Source organism: Triturus cristatus, chromosome 6 (genome assembly GCF_964204655.1).
Source record: "Triturus cristatus chromosome 6, aTriCri1.1, whole genome shotgun sequence".
Taxonomy (NCBI): domain Eukaryota; kingdom Metazoa; phylum Chordata; class Amphibia; order Caudata; family Salamandridae; genus Triturus; species Triturus cristatus.
This window is the reverse complement of record NC_140589.1, coordinates 878,254,807-878,279,747: the sequence shown is the minus strand read 5'-3', so window position 1 is coordinate 878,279,747 and position 24,941 is coordinate 878,254,807. Positions and strand designations below refer to the sequence as shown.

Genomic DNA, 24,941 nt, shown 5'->3' with positions numbered 1-24,941 from the left:
AGTCTGAGGGTGATTATTGACGGTGCCGAAGAGAGGAGGAAGAGTGCATACTTGGTGCAACTCTAGAAATAGACCAGGCAGGACCATTTGTGGATGGAAAAATAAATGAAGAAGGTGTTACTTTTTTAGTAGACACAGGTGCGACAAGATCAACTGTCAGGTCAACAGATATTAGAAATCTTCCTCTCTCGGATGAAGCAATTCAAGTAGTTGGTGTAGCCAATACACAAATCAGAACACGTCTTACTGAACCAGTAAGAGTACAAATAGGGAAATTTTCAGATATGCACAGATTTATCGTCTGTGACACAAGTCCAGTGAACCTGTTAGGTAGGGATCTACTCTGTAAAATGAACTGTACAATTTTTTGTACACCAGATGGAATAGCTTTTGAAACACCAGATGAGGATATTTTGTACCGAATGACTCTAGAAAATAGAGAGAGTGAGTTAATTGGTGCATATGCTGTGTTTGATCCGGAGGATTTGCCTCAAGAGCTGAGAGACACAGTGAAAAGGACAGTTTGGGATTTTACTGGAGAGGATGTGGGATTGATGAATAATGTAGATCCTGTGAAAATTTCAGTGAAAGAGGGAATTACTTATCCTAACATTCCTCAGTACAAAATGACACCAGAAATAATTGAGGGAATAACTCCTATAATTGAGAAAATGATTCAGCAGGGAGTTCTGAGAGAACTACTGAGTAGTCCGTGTAATTCACCGATAATGGGGCTAAAGAAGCCTAATGGGAAGTTCAGGATTGTACAGGATTTGAGAAAAGTTAATCAAATTGTGGTGGCATGTTGCCCTATTGTGCCAAATCCATCAGTGATTTTGTATCAGATTCCACATGATGCTGAGTGGTATACAGTGATTGATTTGTGTCATGCTTTCTTTTCAATTCCATTGCATCATGACAGCCAGCCGATTTTTGCATTTAGATTTGGCCAGCGTATTTTAGCATGGTGTCGTATCCCACAGGGGTATACAGAGAGTCCTTCAATATTCAATCAGTTATTGAAAAAGTCATTGGAGAGTTTGATCATGCCTGAAAACTCAGTATTAGTGCAGTATATTGATGACCTACTTGTGGCATCAAAGACACGTGAAGCTTGTGAAGTAGATACTATAGCTTTACTGAATCATCTGGCAGATGGAGGGTTAAAAGTATCTCCAGCTAAATTGCAATTCTGCAAGAAAGAGGTGCATTATCTTGGACACAATATTGAGAAAGGTCTGAGAAAAGTGACTGATGACAGGATAAAAATTATCAGGGAAATGAAAGCCCCAAAGACCCAGAGGGAAGTGAGAATGTTTCTGGGAATGGTGGGTTATTGTCGTCAGTGGATAATTAATTTTTCGCTGATAGCAAAGCCACTGATTAAGCTGACTAAAAGTGAGATGACAGACCCATTGGAACTAGATGGGGAACAAATGGCAGCATTTGAAGAGCTGAAAAGCAGAATGTGTGAAGCCCCTGCTTTGGGTATGCCAGATTATGAAAAAGAATTTGAATTGTACTGCAGTGAGAGAAATGGATGTGCACTTTCAGTGTTAATTCAGAAGCATGGATTACTGAGAAGGCCTATTGCGTACTTCTCATCGACACTTGACCCTGTAGCTGTGGGTTTACCAGGTTGTCTGAAATCTGTGGCTGCAACATGCAGAAGCTTAGAACAAAGTGAGGGAATCATAATGGGATATCCTGTAAGGGTATTCGTACCTCATAATGTGGCAATTCTTTTGACGAGAAGCAGAACTCAGTACATGTCACATAGTCGGTTGACTAAATATGAAAAAGTCATTCTGGGAGCATCAAATGTGACTCTTGAGAGATGTGTGAATGTGAATCCAGCGACATTGTTGCCGGATATTGAAAATGTAGGTGTGAAAACAGAAGATGATCACAATTGTTTGGATGTGCTTGATTACTGTACAAAACCGAGACCAGACATAAGGGATCTTCCCTTGCATGAGAGTGATCATGTGTTGTTTGTGGATGGATCATGCCTGAGGAATGATGAGGGTGTGCTATGTGCAGCATATGCAGTGTGTGAGGTTTCAGAAGTAATGGAAGCATCATCATTGAAAGGAGTGAAATCTGCGCAAGTTGCTGAATTAATTGCATTGACAAAAGCTTGTGAAATTGGGAAAGATTTGAGAACGACTGTGATGACTGATAGTCAGTATGGATTTGGAGTTGTGCATGACTTTGGCCAACTTTGGCTACAAAGAGGTTTCTTGACGTCGAGTGGGACTCCAATAAAGAATGCTGAAGTGATTGGGAAATTGCTTGAGGCGATACAGCTGCCTAAAGAATTAGCAGTTGTGAAATGTGCTGCTCATGGACAAGGAGATGATTTTGTGACAGTTGGCAATAGATATGCTAACGACATTGCACAATATTGTGCGAAAAATAACCAGTCTATTAATCGGGAACGAGAGGGTGAAATGTCTTTTTGTTCCATGATGTTTACTAATGTCTTAGAGACATGGGATGAAGTGAAACAGTTGCAGGATGAGGCAGAGGAGGAAGAAAAGAAAGATTGGATTAAGGCAGGTTGTGCCCCGAGAGAGACAGACCATGTTTGGGTCTATAGAGATGGCAGACCAGTAATGCCGAACTCCATGCTGTCAGCAATGGCAAGGATGTATCATGGCCAGGGACATTTGGGAAGGGATTCAATGATTAGGTCTTTTAAGCAGACCTGGTACAATGCAAAGTTTAGGACAATTGCAGAAAGTATCTGTCAAAGATGTTTGATTTGCCAGCAATTTAACACTGGGAAGAAGACAGTGGTGAGTCTGGGAACAATAGGCAGAGAAGGAGGTCCTTTTACAAGAATGCAGATTGATTTCATTGAAATGCCCCAAGTGAACAGACTGAGATATGTACTAGTGGTAGTCTGTTTGTTTTCAAGATGGGTTGAGGCCTATCCGACTAGGAGAAATGATGGAGTAACAGTGGCAAAGTTACTGTTAAGAGAGTTGATTCCTAGGTACGGATTTCCGGTAACGATTGAGTCTGATAGAGGTGGACACTTCTATAATGAACTCATGAGTTTGATTTGTGAAGCATTAAGCATACAGCAGAAGCTACATTGTGCATACAGACCAGAGGCTTCTGGTGTGGTTGAGCAGATAAATGGCACAATCAAGAACAGGATTGGTAAGATGTGCTTAGCCACTGGCATGAAATGGCCAGATGTCTTGCCTCTAGTGCTAATGACTATTAGATCTACTCCAGATAGAACTACTGGTTTAAGTCCGCACGAAATCATAATGGGACGTGCAATGCAACATGCATATGTACCTGTCAATAAGTTGATGACAATAACTGATGACATGATTTTGGATTACTGTAAAGGCCTGGCTGACGCAGTCCATTCTGTGTTTCACCAGATTGGAGAAGAAGCTACTACACTTGAGAAGAAGCAAGCTCATGATCTGAGTCCAGGAGACTGGGTGAGGATTAAGGTTCACAGAAGAAGAAATTGCTTGGTTCCGAGGTGGGGAAGACCAAGACAAGTCATTCTAACTACGACGACTGCAGTGAAGTGTGCTGGTGTGAAAAACTGGGTGCATGCGAGTCATACTCTGAGAGTTCCAAACCCAAAGGATGGGACTGGTAGAGAGTATTTTGAAGAGTCAGATTCCAGTGATGATGAAGACCCAGAACCAGTGAGAAAGAATCAAAGTTCAGGAAAAGAAGCAGAAAAGGCTTCAAGTTCAAGAGAACCATTGAGAATTTCAGAAAGGAGATCAGATTCTGAAAGAGAGCCTGAAGTTCCAAAAAGCAGTGGAGGAAAAAGAAAAGAAAAGAGCAGTTCCACAGAAATTACTCCTGAATCAGAAGAGGAGGAGATTGAAGAACCACTTGAGATTATTTCTGAAGAAGTAGGGTCAGAAGAAGATAGAGAGGGACAGATTGCGGAAGACCCCCGAGGAGGTGTAGGGAACACTTCTAATAAGCTAGGTGAAGGGACAAGTAGACAGCAAGAAGATTGCGTGTCGGAGACACGAGGAGGGAAAGAAGTAGGGAAGTCTCAAATAGTGGTGAAAAAGACTGTGGAGCGAAAGAAAACTGCTGAAGAACAAGAGGCATTTGAAACAGAATCGGATGAAAGTGAAAGTGGAAAATTAGAGGGTCGAGTTCTGAGAAAGAGAACTTGGATTGGAGAAAGAAATAATACAGAAATAAGACCGAAAAAGGTCATAAGAGGAGATTTTTGGCCGAACAACAGAGTAAAGAGGCTGAGATACAGACTGATAAGAGGAAATACATCGAAAGCTGAACAAGTGAATGAAGTATCGAGTCAAAACGAAGTAAAAAGGAAGGAGCAAAAGGAGTCAAGAGAACCTGAGGAAATAAAGAGAATTAGAAGACCCAACCAAAAGTACAGATCACCGGAATGGTCTTATGTGGCACTGTCTGAAGAAGAAGAAGAAGAAACAGTGACTCGAGATAATCCGGAGGGGATCTTGAGAAAAGTGGTTGAGGAAAAGGAAGAATCTGTTGGAATCTTAAAAGTTATTCTGACTGACATTGGAGAAGAGTCAGATGCACAGGATGTTGTTGATGATCTGATACAATTTGATGTTGCTGAAGAAGAAGGAGTGAAAAGTGATGAATATCCAAATTGAGTGAACTGAAGAAATCACTTGGAGAAAGTGAAAAGGAGAAAGTCTGAAACTCAGCTGTCTAAAGTAATTGAAAGTTTGAGAAATTACAGTAGTGGAGTAGTAGAGGCTAAGTCAAAAGACAAGGTCAAAGTAGTAAAATGGCTAACATAGAGAATAATCAAAGTAGATGTGCCTTCTTAAGAAGATGGTGTAGAATGTGCTGCTGCTGTACTGGATTATTAATGCTACTATGGGGTATTTTAGCTTTATTAGTTACATTTAAAGTTTCAATAGGTACATTTGAAATACATATTGAGAATGAGACAAATGTAGAGAAGAATTCGCAAAAAGTAGTTCCAGCTAGAATTAGTAATACTTACATGCATAAAGATAGGCCAATTAATGATTTTTCTAGTAATGTTTTTTCAAAGTTGTTATACGAATATGTGAAAACAATGGAAGTGAGGGATTGCTACGTTTGTATGCAATTACCTGCATCCGTTTCAGAGGGTGTTACTTATCACCATTTACCAGCTACGTATGGAATTTCTTGTAGTGTATTAAGTAGTGTTTTTTATTTGTTAGGGAAAATAGATTATAAGATGTCTAACAAAGATAGTATTTTTGGGCACTTGCCAATGAACAAAGAGCTGAATCCAGCTAAAGAAGCTAACATTTTTGGTGAGATTTTTATTGAGAAAGAAGAATTAACATTAGATTACATTTTTAAGAATAATTTAACTTGTAGTTTGGAAGAAGAGGAGAAAGCTTTCCTGAACATGGTGGAGGAGAGGAGATTGAGTATGCATGAAAAGGCAGGGAAATATAAAGTGAGTGAGACAATTTGGGACATTGAGATGGGAAAAGAATTGAGAAATGGAGCTAGTCCAACTTTAGCTTTAGATGCACCACAGAAGGGTAAGCTGTGCATTCCAAGAGGGAAATCCCAATATGATACATATTTTGTTGGGACTAGTGAATGTCATGATACATACTTCATTGCAACAGGATGGGGTTTCAGAGGTGGAGAAGATACAATTTTTCCAGGAGTGTATTATGTTTGTGGGAACAAGGCTTATTACAAGTTGCCTGACCATTGGTATGGCACGTGTTATGTGGGCCTGGTTTTTCCAAAGATTTTTCATATAGATAGAATAGAAGATGTAGAACATATTAATTTACTAATGCGCTTCAAGAGGGAAACTTGGTTTGAAATTGTGGGTGACATTTTTGGAGCTTTAATTCCAGCAGTGGGAATTTCTTTAAATGCTAATGGGATTCGAAAACTGTCAACAGTGGTGGATCGCTTATCGACAAATACCGCTGGAGGGTTTCTTTTGGTGAATACGGAACTAATTGCCGTACGTGCTATGTCTATGCAAAATAGACTTGCTCTTGATATTTTATTGGCTACGGAGGGTGGAGTTTGTGGAATGCTGAAAGTTCAACATTGTTGCACTTACATTCCAGACGAAAGCAAAGACCTGAAGGTCTATATCAAAAATATTACTGATTTGCATGAGGAATTAGTACCACTTGAGGCTGAAAGTATCTGGACTAAAATAGCTAATAAGGTGATAGCTGTTAAGAGTTTTATTGCAAAAATAGGTAGTACTATTATAGGTAAGATATTGTTTCCTTTAACTTGTATAATTGTTGCTTTATTGATATTGAGATTGGTGTGTTTGTGTTGTAAAAACAGGGGAGGGAAAAAGAAATTAATTAAAAGAAATAATGAAAAGAGAAATAAAAGGTTGAAAAGAGAACCACAAGAAATTGAATTAGAAGAATTAAGGGAGAGTGTCTACTTAGAAACAAAGAGGGATGATGAAAGAGTGTCTGGTGTGTAGTGTTGTGTAAGGAGGAAAAAGACATTTCAAATTTCTCCTAAAATGGGACTAAATTTCACAACATTTTTTTTTGGGGTTATTTGGTGATAAAATCACTAAAGGGGGGATTGCTGGAGCAGGATTTTCTAATGAAAATCTATAGGGTTTTGAAGCTCTGGTTTGTCTATTTGTCATGATTAAAATTAATAATCATTAATTAATAATTATTTGTTTTGTGTAAGTGTGTGTTTAAACTTACCAACATACTAATGAGAAGAAAACCGACACGTGGGAACGCTTTTGTATTGCTATTAATAAATGTGCATGTTTTATTAAATAAACGTTGCTGAGTGCTGTTTATTTTAAGCACGAAACGCTTTTGAATTAATGCTTTTCTGTGTTGCTAAAGCTAGATAATTACATACACATAAGGGTATTAGTGGGGTTAACACTGTTTAATCACTATGCTGTGGTAACGTTGTTTTTGTCTCTTTTAATTAAGATGGTCCATTTTGGCCTAACCAAAAATGTCCGCCGTTTGCAGCCTGGCCTCGAGTGAGAATTTGTGATGAGAAGGCCTTGCTGAACACATTTGATCACAGTCCTTGCCTGGTTAAAACTTTCCGTGAGGACAGCAGCAGTTCTGGGATGGTGTCCAAAAGCTTTTGAGTAGCCTTGGAGGACAAAGGAACTGTTAAGAAAGAACTTTGAGCATTGTGTCATCGCTAAGGAAATGTGGACTGTGAAGAGATACATTTTTTATTTTTGGTTCCTGTTCTGTCTTTTTATTTTTGTGATTTCCTGAGCGGAGATTTTCCAAATGTAGCGATGCTACATCCTTTCCTGCTCGCTCTGCTCAGCGGGTTCGGCGGACGTGTACAACATTAATGTTTCTTTAATATTGCAAGTTTCATTATAAATATTGTTAGCCTAGAGAGGGTGGGAGGCCACTTTGCCATTTTTCTTCCCAAACCTGCGTTGGTGAGGATCGATGCTGTGAGGACGGTGACTTGGGAGATTTCTACTGAGAGACTTGTCCTGATGACCCATTCTGACATTTAGCTAGAATAGGTAATTATGAGAAAATGATTTATTCTGATTAATTTCTTTGACTAATTTTAGATAAAGAATCATAATTTTAAATACGGTGTTGGTGATTATTTCTTGTCAATTATTGAGTACTCTATTTGATTATTGATGTATAGATTGTTTAGATTATGACAATTGCAATAGCTAGGTCTTATCGACCTCGGTGTAGTTGTGGGGTTTAGGAGTTTTCTTTCCACAGGTTCAATGCAGGTTCAATGCTGGTAGAGTATTTGAGTGTATGTTAGTGAAATGGGCCCTAGTGTATGGTGAGTGTATGTGCGTGTAACTGTGAAATTACTCTATCTGTGGAAGTAGGGAGATTTTGTACACCCCAATCTGCATCAGTACAACCCATCAGTAATGCTCTGTCTGCTTACTATTGCCCTTCAAACTGTATTCCCAACAACTCAAAGTCTGCTGGGTGCACCAGCAACAAGTGGAACACAGACTTTATGTCGCTCTTGGCCACATAGCATACATGCCCCCAATTCTACTTGTCTCACCATATCTGTGACCACATATACTGAAGACCATGCTACAGATGACAGAAGTCATCATGGATATAATCTTTCAATGGCAGCTCCTCCTGCCAGGACAGGAGTTGAATCAGCCTGAACTGCCCTGCTCTTTTTTTGGGAACTACGCCAATAGGTGATTCTATTAGCCTATTCATGGACCATTCATCAAAAGGGGCCGCCATTCTGCCTTCATTAACGTCTTTCATCAATTTTGTCCGTACTTCTTCAGGGTGCGCTATCGCAGATTTTTAATTCTCTGCCCACCTCCAGCCCCTGGGCCTTCGTACCCCAACTGAAACACCAACTAAGAAACCTGTCAATAGGAAATTAGCATCCTCTCTGTTGTTGTGCCATTGCAGCCAGTAAACCAGCTTGTCCATCTTAACTGGAGTAAGAGCCATGTCTTGCAGGTCCTTGTACCTATTGTTCCCATCTCTGATTCTACTGCTGCAAATTCCCTGCCTGCTTTCACTGTGCCTCACCTGTGTTACCTCCACACTAATTAAGTAAATATCGCACTGAGCACTTGGAGCCCTCTTGTCAAAACTTAAAATACTCCCTGTTTCAAGACCCCCTATTGAACACCCAACATGCTCTGCCTGGCTTATCTGTCCCGTGCCCACTGTTCCCGGCCCACTCTGAGTGTGACGCCCTTCAAATGGCTGGTAAACCACTGGCAGGCTGCTGGCCATAATAAGTCTGGCTGGCCTGGTCAGTGCAATACTGTTTAGCATAGGTCATTATTTAGCTCCCCCCATTTCCCTTCTGCATCCTCTGAGTTCTATGCCTTGACCCACGTTGTAATGCACCCAGGCATTCCCCCCAAAAGAAATGTGGGCCTTCCTAATGATATCCACATACGTAAAGAGGGCAATACACCGCTTCAGATATTTCACCTACTAAATGCTTGCGTAAATCGAAAATGCAGCTGTCCAGTTCTCAATTGTCACCTGAACTCAGAGACTTTTAGCCTATTCCTATTATTCTTTTTGAGAGCTTTCTTTAGCCTTAACCTCACTGTGTAAAAGCTTAAATACCTTTATGTACTCCCCTTTCCAAATGTGTTCCTTTGTGGCCCCTATTAGATGTGGTCCAAGGGCTTTGTAATCCCCAGATATGGCAGCTTTTTCACTTTTGGCTCCTTGCTTTCTTTCTTGTCCTTTCCCCCCTTCTTCTCCGGTGCCCCCTTCTTCCCTTTCGCTGTGTCTGCCTTGTTGCCCGGTCTGGCTGCTGCGCTAGCTTTCCCCTTCCCCTTCCCCTATCCTTGTTCTTGTCTCCCCCTCAGGCCCCTTACTTCTTACCTGTCCCTTCATTGTCCACTGTGGGCGCATCACCAGACCTTCTCTGCACCACTGCAGGGGAGGCCACACCAGATCTTCTCCATTCCGAAACACTTTACCATGCCGTCACTTCTTCTTGGGTAACAGGGCCACACAAGACTCTCTTGAGTCCTGCTTGTCATCCTCGATGTTCCCCATGTCGCAGTCGAAAAGACCTAGTGCTGGGGAACTAGCATCCTGTCACTTACGACCCTGCCCTGTGGCACCCAGACCCATCTTCCTTTTCCTTTTACCCCCTCACCTCACCACTCCACTAGCTGACCCTGGCACCTGCCCCTCTCTCAGGTACCCCACATCTATGCCCTACCCTAAGGACTGGTGCGCTCTCCCTTGTTCCTTTTCTTGGCATGCACTTCCAACAGGCTCCCTGCACTCGATGGAGAAAAAAGAGGCTTAGCCTGGTGTCTCCCCCTGTGCACTGATATCCTCCCCATCACTTCATTCTAAAATGTAGCAATGCTAGCAGAAGCATTTCCTAACTCAAGGCCTTTTGACAAACTAATCTGGCTCATCCCCTGCAACATGTTAATCTGGCCCCTCTCCCGGAATGAAGCCACGTTTCTGCTGACCATGCACATCCTGCTGCTGTACTCTAGTCTAGGCACACTACTCCTCTGGCCCTGCCTCTCTCCCTCCAACCACCGCACCATCATGGGCGTCTGGGTGTGGAGGAGCAAGGAGCGCTTGCCCCCCTGGATCACTCGGGCCGGCCGGCTGCAGTAACACTACGGCCATCTTCTGGTCCACCGTAGTGTTACGCTGCACTTGTGAACTCTAGTCTAGTCCAACTTTACAATGGCGCCCGCACCAACCGTAACTAGAGTCTAGTTAGGGGCGATGTGGGCACCATTATTGGGCAAAAACAGTCCAGATGCGGTGCCTCATTGTCATTGGTAGCTGAGTGTTATGCTACCAATGAGACTCGTCTTTCTCAGTAGCGTAGTGCTCAGCTACCAATGACAGTCCGACCACCCCTGCGATCCGCATCAGGTGCCATTGCAGGCAGCACTGTCATTGGTAGCGCTCAGCCACCTGCCCGCATTGCATAACTGAAGAGTCATGAGTTAGACCAATCACGGTCCAACCTTCCCCTCGACCCCAGCCCCCAGCAAGTGCACACTGCGGCTGCACAGGCTCCAGAGACACAGAGAGATGGAGAGAGTTCAGAGAAGCAGCGTCTGTGTCGTGCGCAACGCTGCAGAGCATAGGGCTAGGTTTCACTTCACTGCACTTCTGGCTCAATTATAGACCCGTTTTGGCCCCTACAACCTACTGCTTCCAAACCTCCTAGCTGCAGTGGCAGCCAGCGGTATATTACAGTTTACTGCCTTAGCTCAGTTTGTTATAGAAAAACGTGTGAAAGAAAATAAAACAGGGGGAGAGGAAGGTGAAAATCAGGGCGAAAACAGTCAGAAAAATGGGGAGAGGAAGGAAAAACCAGTAAATAACAAGGCAAAACCAGTAAAAACGGGGCAAAACAGGAGAAAATAGTCAAAACAATGGGGGGAGACTAAGATAAAAGCAGTAAAAACATGGCAAAAGCAAGAGAAAGCACTCACAATCATGGGGGAGAGGAAGGAGAAAGCAGTAAACAAAGGGGAAAAAGCAGGAGAAGCAGTCAGAAAAACGGGAGAGATGAAGGGAAAAGCATGAGAAAGCACTCCCAAAAATGGGGGAGAGGAAGGAGAAATCAGTAAAAAATGGGGCAAAAGCAGGCGAAAGCAGTCAGAAAAACGGGGGGAGAGGAAGGGAAAAGCATTCAAAAGCAAGGCAAAAGCATGAAACAGCACTCACATAATGGGGGAGAAGAAGTAGAAAGCAGTAAAAAAACAGGGCAAAAGCAGTCAGAAAATGGGGGCAGAGGAAGGGAAAAACATTAAAAAAACAAGGCAAAAACAGGAGAAATCAGTCAGAAAAACAGGGGGAGAGGAAGGACAGAGCAAAAACAATGAGGCAGAGGAAAGCAGTGGGTATAAATTTTGTGCCACCATGGGGGTTATATGATTATCTGCTGTGGTGGGGTTATACCTGGTGATGTGGATTATATCTGGTGAATGAAGTAGATGCCATCCAGTGCCAAGGCAAGTGCTGTGGGTTAATAGCTGGTGGTGGTGCTGTGGCAAGTGTTTTGGGGGCAATCTGGTGCTTTGGATGCAAACTAGTGCTTCTGTGGCAACTGGTAATGAATGAGGGTGTCAATGTAAACGGAAATGAGGGCGGGAGGGCTAATTTTGACATACTTTATGTTTTAGAGAGGATTCTCTTGTCAATCTTAACTTTGCTTGAGAAGTCTACTGCTAACTCTGATCACGTGCTGGATGTATTATCCCCGATTCCAATGGGGGTGCAGCAGCTCACTTCTGCCGGTTCTTGTCCAGGCAAGGCAGAAAACGGTAATGATGTGAAATCTCAGGCAACTGACTAATATAGGGGTGACGGAAATGGGAATACAAGTGGGGTCCTGGGAAGACCTGGGGGCCTCTTCCACTGTGCTGCCCAGAGATAGCCCTATGTTCGGTAATATGTCTCGAATCACCCCCGAAAATCAAGTGTCAGGGGATCATCCGCACGCTGTTTTAGGGCAAAACACAAATGCACCCACAGTTAAGAACCCTCTATTGATTTATTCTATTTTTAAAAAAGGGAACACCAGTATGTCTTGTGATATAACTTCATCAATTGAACCTCCCTTTGTTAAACAGTCTAGGGTTGAATCAGATGCTGCTTCCCCTGGGGAGGGTGCCTCTCGTGCAAAAAGTAATGGCTTAAAAGTACGGAAGTAGAAGAATAGAATTCGGCGTATTACAAAACGTAAGCCAAAAAATTGAGGTCTCCCATACTATCTGAGAAACCTGATATTTCCTCTTTGCCCCAAAATGAAAATGAGTTCAAGTCCATTGGGTCTCACATCAGTCAGGATTTAGGACCCTCAGAGGTAAATCCTCTACCTTCCTCAATTAAGATAGATGAACCTGCATGGGGGGATTAGGGAAAGAGGGAAAGAGGAAGGGCACAAGGGCATGGGGATAACTGGATATAACGGGGGTTGTGCAATGAATGGGAGAATCATAAAACAAGGCTAGACCTGGTTTCAGAGAACCATAAAACAAGGATGGGCCTTAATTCAGAGATTATAGTAGTAAAGGCAAATGATGTTCTGCCTGATGTAGGGCAGGTTGTGGATAATTTCCCCCAAAACCTTTCTTGTAGGGATACTCCTCTAAACAGATAGATCCTAATCAAGGGAGGTTTTTCAAAGGGGGGCTTGACTATACTTCTCCTTTAGAACTAATGCCAGAGTCGGGTGCTGATCCAAGGCAGAGCGATAAGGTATGTGCAGGACATGGGTCAGGACAAGCATCTAATACCCTGATTTTTGCTTCCCTGTTTGATAGAGAACTGGGCTCACATAGAAGTATTCTTTTGCAGTTATTATTTGAAACTGAGGACTTGAGATTGGTAATAAGTAGAGATATTGAGCAGGTCCTCTTAGACCCCCGAAGTGGACTTCCGAATTCCAGAGTAACTTTTAGCTCTGGGATAATTTCAATGTTAGTTTTGGCCAATGTCGATCATTTCAGGAAAAATGAGATTGATGTTCTCCCGTTAGAGGAACCAGTTTATGCTCCACTTGAATCCCATAGGAAAGATCGTCTGGATTTAGGTAGAGTGTTATCGAATATTAGGGGGGCTGTAAAACTGAAAGATGTTAAAATCTTGGTTGGTAGTTTTTCTCAGAAAGAGGGATTAATATTGCGGGACCTGAGGCCCAGAGGGTCACCAAACCCAGAGCGGAGGAGGAGGTGGCCCAGTGGAGTTGGGTAGCTGGTTCATTGAATGCTTCCAAAGAAAATATAAAACTCCCTATGCTGCGGTGGTGGCCCCTGGGAAAAGTTTGTCCTGGAACCTGGCTGGTGTAGGAAAAGCCGGCTCTAAGCTAAGTTCCCTAATGACAGACGATCCAAAGATAATTTGCCTTCAGGAAACGTGGAGTTGTGCAGATTTTAATTTTGAGAATTTCTTTGTCTTCTGTTGTGCAGCATAACCTTCAGCAAAAGGTCATGCAAGTGGAGGCCTAGCTATCTTACTTAGCTGTAGTATAAATTGGAATCCTCCGTTTTTTCTCCAGCCGTCAAATCTTTATATGGGCATTCAACTTACGCTAGATAATGGAATACGAGGTCAGCACCCAACCCTTTTATTGGTAAATTTATATATTCTCCCTGGAAGGGCGTCTAACTTTCTGGTTGAATCTATTTTTTCATTTGTGCATAAAATTAGTATTTCAGAAGAGTGCACATCAATACTGGTGGTGGGAGATTTTAATGCTAAAATCTCAAGCTATTCTTCTATGGCTTTTGTAACCCAGAGCTGGAAGATGTATGGACCAACCTTGAAACATCGTTGCCCAGCCATATTGGATGTATGTCGTTACAACGCACACTTTTACAACGCATGCATTTACAACGCATTTTTTACAACGCAAAATCCATTACAACGCATTCCATTACAACGCATGACACTACAACGCATTTTTAAAAACTACCTTTACAACGCATTCCATTACAACGCATACTACCTTTACAACGCATACCATTACAACGCATAATATTAAATTGCATTTAAGGTAAGTATTAGATAGTATAGGGGTAAAAATTACTTTTCTAACTCCAGGGGGTGCAACAGTAGGGTAAGTGTTGGATAGTATAGGGGTAAAAATTACTATTCTAACTCCAGGGGGTGCAACAGTAGGGTAAGTGTTGGATAGTATAGGGGTAAAAATTACTATTCTAACTCCAGGGGGTGCAACAGTAGGGTAAGTGTTGGATAGTATAGGGGTAAAAATTACTATTCTAACTCCAGGGGGTGCAACAGTAGGGTAAGTGTTGGATAGTATAGGGGTAAAAAATACTATTCTAACTCCAGGGGGTGCAAAAGTAGGGTAAGTGTTGGATAGTATAGGGGTAAAAATTACTATTCTAACTCCAGGGGGTGCAACAGTAGGGTAAGTGTTGGATAGTATAGGGGTAAAAATTACTATTCTAACTCCAGGGGGTGCAACAGTAGGGTAAGTGTTGGATAGTATAGGGGTAAAAATTACTATTCTAACTCCAGGGGGTGCAACAGTAGGGAAAGTGTTGGATAGTATAGGGGTAAAAATTACTATTCTAACTCCAGGGGGTGCAACAGTAGGGTAAGTGTTGGATAGTATAGGGGTAAAAATTACTATTCTAACTCCAGGGGGTGCAACAGTAGGGTAAGTGTTGGATAGTATAGGGGTAAAAATTACTATTCTAACTCCAGGGGGTGCAACAGTAGGGTAAGTGTTGGATAGTGTAGTGTAATATTATGCGTTGTAATGGTATGCGTTGTAAAGGTAGTATGCGTTGTAATGGAATGCGTTGTAAAGGTAGTTTTTAAAAATGCGTTGTAGTGTCATGCGTTGTAATGGAATGTGTTGTAATGGATTTTGCGTTGTAAAAAATGCGTTGTAAGTGTAGTGCGTTGTAAAAGTTGCGTTGTAAAGGTTGTTCCCCGTCAAATTAGATCAGATAGGCGAGGGTTGAGTTTTTTGCATTGTTTGAGAACTAATGATCTTGTTATTTTAAATGGGATATTCCCAGAGGACTCCCCAGCCTCCCTTACCTTCCATGCTTTTCGGGGGCAGTCACTAATTGACTATATGGTGCTATCCTATCAGCTCTTTTATCAGTGGATGCCAACTTGGAACTCTAATCACTGTCGCTCTGGAATCCAAGAGACAATAGTATTATGTATAATAAAATAAATGGGCGCACCTTTTGGTCCAATAAAAATCTTACATGTCTAGGGAGGCTTATTGAGAATGCGAGCACCGGTCCTATGCAGGAAAATCCCATCACCTGGTTTTAGAAGAATCTGGCCTTAATTACATCACGTGGAAGTAAGAAGCGAGTTGGTAGCATGGAGTGTGCAGAACTATCCTGTTGCTATGGTTGAAAATACTCCCCTTGCAAATTATAACAGGAGCATGTGTGGAAACTGGGTGCAGGATCTAAATCATGTTTTATTTGTCTGTCCCTTGCTACAACCATTATGACGTCGTTTTTTAAGATCACTGTTTCTAAAATACAACATCGCTACAGCTGATGAGGCCCAGACTGTTTCTTGCCCCCTCCTCTCCGAACCAGTGTGTTTTAAAGAAACTCGTTTTTTAAACAATTCTCAAATATATTTTAGAGAAGGACTAATGTGTTGTGTTTAGCTGTGGTATGTTGAACAGGGTCCCCTTAGGGAAAATTCCTTGCATATTATAAGTAGAATTGTAGGGTCTTTGGAATGTACAGTTGAAGTTGTTAGAGTATCCAATGATATAATCCAATTTGCACTGACTTAGTTAGCATTGTATTTTAAAGGATTTGTGAAATTGATTTCCTACCTACCCACTTGCACTTTTGACATCTTGTATTTTTATTGTCTGTGGAGTGTGTCTAATGCTGCTATGAATTTTGTACTGTACAATGAAATATGTAACTGTTAGGTCTTTGCATGTATTTTATCTTGTAATTAAGCTCTGGATGATTTGGTATATTCGAGTCTTTTTGTACATTTGTATGTGGAACTCTTTGGAGCCCCAAATCATAATTAAAACTGATTTGAAGTGAATTGTTTTCCCAGACAGTGTTGCCGGCAAGTATTTAATTCTAATTTTGGCTCCTCTTCTGTGGAAGAATACTATCACCAGTCTATCTATGAGCCATACATGGACTCTATCATCACATCATTAGAAAGCCGGTTTGGCAATGAAAACAAGAAACATGTGAGTCTGTTCTCACTTTACACAAAACATATGGCAAATATGACACTTGAGCAATACAAATGCCATATTGCAAACATCAGAGAAATTTACAACATTGAAAACCTGGAAGCTGAAGCAGTCACACGGTTTCAGATCTGGCCAACCAAGGATGAGCAGTTTGACAATGGATTTCTGGATTTGCTAAACCACACTGATTTATTTCCATCAGTCCTGCAAGCAATTCTCATTGCTCTCACATTATCAGTGACCACTTGCACAGTGCAAAGGTCTTTCAGCACAATGAGAAGGGTCTAAACCTGGTTGAGGTCGACAATGAAAGATGATCGTTTATCAGGTTTATGCATGATGAGCATACATCGATTAAAATTGATGAAAACAAACAACAGTTGATTGACAAAGTAATTGATACATTTGCACAAGACCACATATGTTTACAGTTCCTTTTTTGAGATCACTAACCAGTGAACAAAAACTGTATAAAGCTACTCATTGAAAAATGTCACTGTTAAATTTCAGCAAGAGTATGGATGTTTGCAGTTCCTAACCTGCAACAATTATCCAGGTTGAGTTTGTGTTTTATTTTCCAATTTGGATGAGAACAGCTGTTATTGTATTTAAGCTTATGTATTTTATTTTATTTATTTTAATATATTTAAGTTAATATATTTCCAAAATAAATACATTTGTCATATATTTTAATTCTCATTTGTTTGTGCACATTATCACCAAATGAAGATTCTACGTGTTTCTTTTTATAATTCAGTTATAGTGGCTTCACTGCCTTGATCATGTTTGTATGAATAATGTGGTGTATTCAATAGTGGGGACATAAAAACAGACTAGAAAATGCTAGTTAGACAATGGCAGCTTGATCCTTCTATTAATCTTTTGCATCAGGTTTCTCAACCCTTTGCATGGCTGCGCCGCTCCTGCCTGCAGCTCTGCTTTTTTTCTTTGCCAACTGCTTGAAGGTGTGAATGATATCTACCAGAGGCAACAAAAGAAAGAGATGGCTGTAGCACAACAGCCCTATAGTCTAAGAGATCATTTGTGGCTTGCTTCCTACCCCCCATAGCTGCTCCTGTTCCCCAGTGTTTCTTGTGCCCCACCTGGCACACATCATGCCGGGGAATGATGATGACGTTAACATTTTGCCCTCCCCACCCCCAAACATTTCTGTGGACACCTATGTGCGTGTATAAACAAAGAGAGGAACCCTTGGTAACCCAAAGGACTAGAGTTCAATCACAGAACTGTATGAAAAATTGTCCTCTGGGGAAAATTTAAAGCACTACCTCAACTTTCATTCACCATACATCCACCATTTACTGTAAAGCCATTTGCACGTGTTTCTGTATTGGCACAAGGACTAGTCGTAGGCTGGATTTCTGACTATTAATTTATTATACAAATCTTTATACAGTGTATTTCATCAAGTACAATTGAATAAAAGACCTTTTCATCCAAAAAGATCGCAATAAAAACATTTCTATCACAAATCCAAATTTTAAAAAACAGTATATTATGAGCCTATTTCAATCTATCTACAAGAGTTTTTTATGGGTATAGAATCACAATAGACAATAGTATCTGTCATTGGTCACCACAATCGAAAACGACAGTTAGACCAACTTTATAGTGTGTTGATATATATCATCAATGTCTACTGTCCATACATGTACAACCAAATTTGTGGCTCTTAAGGGGGCATCGACGCGTTTCGAAGGACAAATCAAATCTTGCCTTCTTTTTCAAGACTGTAAATATTTTTCAACTCCCGTACTTTAATGTCTATAAACATAAACAGATATATATTTTAAAATATAATTAAACATAGGTTGAATTCATTAAAAAACATTTCTCTACATAATACATCAATACTCCTAGACTAGTAACCCATCCATTTAGATCTTCTGGATACTTGGTATCTTACTCCCATAGGGGGATTTCTTTGTCCCAATACACCAACCCATTCAGTCTTACATCATTACAGGTGTTCAAATATACTACTACCACCCTAGATCATACAAACAGATACAAAAATACTTTCTTCACAAAGGTAAATGTGTTCATTTTTAGACTACCCTTCATTCGTATAAAGAAAGGCTAGTGGGTATTAATGACTTACTTAGGATGAGGGGGCTTCCCTTCGATTCCTATGTTGTCCTGTTTCCTTCCAATGTCAATCTGGGGATGCCCAACAGAGATATAGTAAGTACACAGCTCTATTCCACTATGATTTAAACTCAATCCTAACTATCACTTATTTAATTCAGTTAGAGATCCATTTATTATATAACAGAGACGATTTTTATCTCTCGCCTTACCTCTTCAATGTTGATAATGTGGAGTACCCACGGTTTCTATTCTGGGGCCTCCTTTGTTTTTAGATAAGATAATCCCAGGTTATGCTTCTATGCTGTTGTAGATCCTATAAAAACGAAATCCCATAAATCTACTTTGTTTGCTTTGCTCCTGTAGACATGTTTTTTATAAAAACAATATTATTTATTGATATCTACCTTGTTTATGAGGAATGGATTCTTATCTGGCTCTCCGTGAGTTTCTCATCCTTTATGCTCTGTCTTTTGTTTAAGAAGATGCCACTGTCCTTGTCTTCTCTCTGTACCACGGAGCTCAATTGTTGTATCGTTCAGCTTCGCTTTCTCTGCCATATGTAGTATTGAAGCTTTGTGATCTTGAATGGATAAAGAAATATAATAATACTAGTTGTGAATATCATATTACCTCACTAGGGTTAGTTCACAAAGAGAGTTGTCTAAATAGAGTGACTTCAGAGCTTTTCGTTGATTCTTATCTTATATCTCACTAACACATGCATATACCCGTTGTTTACGTTTTTTAATCCTATATAATATGCACTGTCTCGATGCCCGAATATCACTACTCGTTGTGTAGCCTAAATTGGAGGCGTAACAATCTACCCTATTTCTTCAGACCATTAAATTGTTTGACCCTTTCTAAAATACGAGGGAAAAACTGCAGGTCTTAGATAACAAAAAGATATTGCGTCAGCTTACTCTCTATTACTTTTTTACTTTGGAACATCCATACCGCATATGGTCCCTGTTCCTCTAACTTAAATGAGTCTTAAAAGCGCCCTTTCCCTGCTATTTCTACTTTCCTCGAGTGACTTGTTTTTTATCGTACTACAGATTTTCCTATTAGAATCCTTTCCCAACATCGCTTCTATTGTATTTAACTCCCACGGGGAATGGGGGGCCTTGCCCTTACTTTTTTCTTGGGTTCAAGATCCGAAACTCGGCGGCGTCTATATGCGTCCGTCACGATGTCGTCTATTTCCTTCTTTATCCCTAGTCCTTCATCGATTTCTGTTTATTTTAATTCAACGTGCTACGTAAGTCGTCACCACGCTCTCAAATCACGCCCTCACCATTCTGTTTCTAATTGGATCGCTATTGGCCCTGCCAAAACTCTAACTAATCCCTTTACACTTTCTTTTTAGTGTGAGAGTTGAAAACACGAAAGAAACTTTATTAGATTTGTTCAATGTATATACAAATATAACGTGTCTGTTCGTCTTTTTTACCGTCGTTGTTCCTATACTAATAGTGAAATCTAAAATGTTGGATCGCATTTAACCTAATCGAAACTCTACCTAGTCCCTTTACACTTTCTTTTGAAATAAAAGTTACAAACACTATGGAAACTTTATTAACATTTATTCATAGTATGCACAGACCTGACGAATCTATTTGTCTTATTGACCGTCATTATTCCTATATTATCAGTTAGCTCTAGATTATCTAATTCTCCCATCCTTTTGTATGGCTTAAGATGTCACATCAGAGATTAGACAAGCAAGTTTGAGCAGGTTAAATCTCATTTCTTAACCCCATTCGACCTATGTAAAAGACTTTATTTACTTTTTGTGCCACACCTTTAGATGTAATTCTTGATGGCTAAAATCTCTAATTTTATATTCTTACACTGCTACGTGATCTTCTGAAGGGCCCCTACTCCGAGGTATATGCTGAGTTTTATGAAATTATTGTCATCCAATCCTCACAAGAGTTTAACCCCTTCTGTACTGTGTTTAGTCTACAAATGAACCATTGTTCTCTCAGTTTTCTTTTCTTGGTTATATCACCCCCTCTCATATTTCCAGATATCTTTTCAAGTATGAACCACCTTAGATCTTCACAATCGTGTCCCAACTTAGAGAAGTGTTCCGTTAAGGGTGCATTGACTTTCCCTGTTCTCAGTGCTGATTTGTGTTCCTGTATTCTCAACCTAAGCTCCCTACCTGTCTCCCCGACATAACCTAGTTCACATGGGCAGATCAGCAGGTATATCAGGTTTTTGCTCCGACAGTTGTTGAGACTGCTACACTTGATCTCTTGGCCATTATGAACAATGGTTTTCGCCACTATACAGTGTGCACAGATGGAACATGTGCCACATTTATTATTGCCTATTGCTCTTGTCCCATATATGGTACTTTGCCCTTCTTTACTGAACTGCCTGTAGGTCTTTACCAAGCTATTTCTGATGTTCCTTTTTTTTCTATAGGCAAATAGGGGTTTTTCTAATTTTAAAGTCTGCCCATCATTTAGAATCTTCCAATTCCTATTTAAGATGTTCTTGATCTGATTGCTCTTCTCACTGTACTGGCTTACAAATACAATTTTTTCCTTCTTTTCGTCCTCATTTTTAATCTTATTTTGGTCTAACATATACTCCCGATCATAATACTTTGCCCTCTTGCAGGATTGATTAATTAGTCTTCTCGGATAGCCTCGATCTTTCAATTGTTGTTTAAGAACTTCTGAATGCCTGTTAAAATCATACATCGAAGAACAATTCCTGCGAAGTCGCAGGAACTGTCTGAATGGGATATTATCCATTTGTGCTTTGGGATGAAAACTACTATAGTGTAGTAAGGTGTTTTTATCAGTGGGTTTGCTGTATAGTTCTACCTCTAAATGGCCTTCATTTTCTTTGATGCAAATATCCCAAAAATTCAGGACAGCCGCTGTCAGCCAGCCGCGGGGTCCCAAGCCCTTGCCCAAATCATACACAATACCTGACACTAGCAGGTCTTCTCACTTGCCTCCCTTAAGATATGCAGCGCCTCCATTCTTTTCACCTCTGTCTGCCATCCCGACAACAAGCCTCCGTGTCACCTTTCCCAAAATGGTGACTGGAAGTACAAAGCGGCCAAACCATGCCGCCCCACACCTGCCCAACCAAGCAAAATGAATAACAGGTTAAATGCATAGTACACCCACCCAATGACCTTACGATAAAAATATTCACCGAGACACGTTTATATTAAAAAATAAATCTTCGATGATGAAACATAGGTGTGAAAGAAATGGGGAAGAGAGGTGGTAAATTAATATTTACCCAAAAAAATGTTGGAAAGCTGAAATTTGGGGTGAAATCGTCTAGCAAACGGGTTTGCAGGAGGTTTGCCATGGAAGAACTGTTTGCGTTGAAATTCTTCATAAAAACACGTTTTAGATAATTTATTTATCCAGCATTTTACTTTTTACGCGATTCTTCACCTTTTTTTTTTATTAAAACGGTGTGATGCTGGTAAAGTTGATAAGTCTTTCATTAAAAACTGCACAAAGTTGACTAAAAAAAAACGCAAAGTTCGCACACCATTAAAAACGTGACTAGAACGATCAACTGCGCCAGCTGAACGCTCCTCCTCCTCGAACAAGAACGAACAGATGAGCTGTGGTCGTCACCTCCCGCCCCGCGCTTTGATCCAGCAGATTTCGCGTCCATTTCTTTTGAATCTCTGACACGGTTCACTTTTCCCTTTCAGCTTCATAATTATGCTGCGTCACAGCATTTATCCGTAATTCAGTTAAGAGTGCTGAGAGGAATGGATTAGATTCACATCTGGGCAGGAAACTACAATTCTAAAACAAACAACGAGTAACCTTTGATCTTTCATGCAAGACAACCACCGAGAAAATAATACAGTAAACCTGGCTTACGAGTAAAATTGGAGCAGACCTCAAAAATGTAATTTGACTGCACACCTAAGCCAATGTGTTTTACAAGCCAGGAATGTTTTAGATCTGTTTTAAGTATGACAGAGGGATATGTGGCTGATAATACATTGATCATAGACCTCTCTCTCCACTGATGGTGTGAGTTGTTGCCAAACACAACAAGACTGTACATATGGGAGGTGCAGAATCAGGTCACTCACGAATTTCGGGGCTCATTTATGACAAGTGTTGCATTGCTGCGTGAAAGCAGCGATGCAACATTTCTCAGTGCGCCCTCCTTGCGACACCAATGATGCGTCATATTTACAGAATGACGCATCATGTCGCAAGGAATGACAAATACGTCAGTATATATTTTTTTTAAAGTAAACTTTATTGGCATTTTCTGAAAAACTATGGGGCATATTATCAAGCACGGCGTTATAATTATCGCCGCTTTAGCAGCAGGAAACTGCCGCTAAAGCGGCGATAATGGGCTTGATAATATGCCCTTGAGAATTCCCATAGAAGCCCATGTTGACACCAGAACATGGGCTTCTATGGGAATTCTCAAGGGGTATATTACCAAGCCCATTATCGCCGCATTAGCGGCAGTTTTCTGCCGCTAAAGCGGCGATAATGTTAACGCCGTTTCTTGATAATATGCCTCAAAGAGATTTGACATCTTATAGTATAATGACAGATAATATCAAAAAAGCAAATAAGAAGATAAAGGCAATATTATTCTCAGCAGTATCCCTCACAGTTAGCACCATTCATTCGGTCTTAGCTATGTACAGCTTCGACAAATGCCTCCTGTTACAGTAATATTTTATGTTGGCAATTTCCCAACCTGAAGTATCAACATCTCAATACAATGTGCCACCTGTGCCCACAATGCCCGAAGGCCGAGTCCTTGCCAGTTTTCTAACATTATGGTCTCCCTCTATGTGTCAAGTAACTGAGTATGTTTCCTCCCCTCACTGCTCCCCTATATCTTCTACAGTAGTATTAGGTCCTGTGGTCGCATTTTCTTTAGCCATTTGGTATGTCTTGTATAGTGCCCAAAGGTTTTAGGGTGACTGTGCTGAGGGAGTAGTTCGCTATAGTTCTCAGTTTGCGTGCTGCAGTAGATCATGTCCGTGGACCACCCTATGATACTTCAGTATTACTGTCGTATCTGTCGGCACAAAAGTGGCACGTTGCTGGAGTTGTGTCGGAAGCATGACGCAACTCCAGCAATGTTCCTTTCGCTTGGGGCAAACCCCATGTAATAGGGCCTGCCTTGCCCTTTACGCCTGCCATGAGGTGGGCGCAAGGTTTTGACACATTGACGCCTCAGAAGTGGCGCAGCGAAATCTCATAGATTTTGCTGCGCCACTCCTACGGCCCTTTCTTGCAGGGAAACGCCCACCATGCATACATTGTACCTGACGCAGGTATAACGTAGTGTAGGGGTTTACAAAGCGACTCATCTGCCTAGCTGCGTCACTTCGTAAATATGATGCAACATGATGCCTTATTTACGTGTAATAGAGAAAACAAGGGTACCCCAATATGTGAACCTGGGGTGTTATGAAACAGTGGTTCTGGTGTGGCCTTAAGGTCCATTCAGAAGTGACCCTGTGGGGGGCACTAGGATTGAAATTTAAGAAGTTAATTTCTTAAAAGGGAGCGGAAAGTAATATACAGAGGGACATGTAGGGGGAGGGGAAGCACAAGCGTGTTTTTATGGCGCGAGGGCAGAGCTCGATATCTACTAGATATCGAGCTCTGCCCTTGCGCCATAAAAACACGCTTGTGCTTAGGGTTTAACAACTCAAATGTCAATTCCTTTATGCGCCGCTCCGCTCGCATATGTTTGTAAATTGCGGAATCAGCGCCACTTCGTCACTGGAAATCGAGCCCTGCCCTAGAGCCGCACACGCTTGTGCTTAGGGCTTTACAACTCGGATGTCAATTCCTTTAAGCGCCGCTCCGCTCCCATGTGGTTGTAAATTGCCTAAACAGTGCCACTTCACTTACTCAACCTGTCCATCGCCCGGATTGTACCTAATTAATTGCGCACTCCAATTGCCACCCATCCTGCAAGCGCGCTCACATCTGTCATTGCTCTCCTCTGGTGCTCAACTCGCTAAACCTGAATCTCTGGCACCTTCTCTTTCAACTAATTTTCCTTACATTTTCTACAACATGCTCTATATGGCTAGTACCCAGTAATTGGGTACATGAATTGACTATGCATAATTGTCCATTAGGGAGCGTTTAAAATGCATTAATGATTTGGCTATGATGTAAATACAGCCTGGGATTAGACTTCGTTATATTCATTATATTTTTCTTCCCCTTTCCTTCCCCTCCCCCTTTTAGATTCAGCCTGCTCACCTATGTATTTCCTGACGATGAACTCAAATAATTGACTTCGAAGCGCCCTCGACCCCCTACAACATGCACTCCTTTCACTCTGTAAACATTTTCTAAGGAGTTCATAATACTGTTGTCAATGCGATGTCTGAGCACCTGAATACTATTGTTTTGGAATAAACACCTGTCATAAACTGACCTATATGTCCCTCTGTATATTACTTTCTTCTCCCTTTTAACTTCTTAAATTTCAATCATGGTGCATTATTTACGCAGCTGCTGCGGCACTAAAAGTGAAGCAACGGCGACGCAAAAGTGACGCAGGACTTCATAAATAAGGCCTTTCAAGGTTATTTTAGAATGTGCTTCAGATCAGGAGTGACA

General features: G+C 41.1%; 1 protein-coding gene across 2 annotated transcripts in view; it reads right to left on the bottom strand.

Moving 5' to 3' along the window:
- Nucleotides 1-19,535, bottom strand: part of LOC146817994 (uncharacterized) — a 294,213-nt gene extending 274,678 nt beyond the window's left edge. Inside the window, exons 1-5 of one of the 2 annotated variants that reach the window (XR_014962609.1) lie at nt 19,456-19,535; nt 18,723-18,898; nt 18,528-18,631; nt 18,329-18,387; nt 17,607-17,991 (exon numbers count right to left, since the gene is read on the bottom strand). The gene's annotated coding sequence lies outside the window, so the exon portion shown is untranslated. Of the gene's footprint in view, nt 1-17,606; nt 17,992-18,328; nt 18,388-18,527; nt 18,632-18,722; nt 18,899-19,455 lie in introns of those variants that run through there. The other variant, XM_085609281.1, reaches the window with a different exon arrangement.
- Between the last annotated feature and the right edge of the window lie 5,406 nt (nt 19,536-24,941).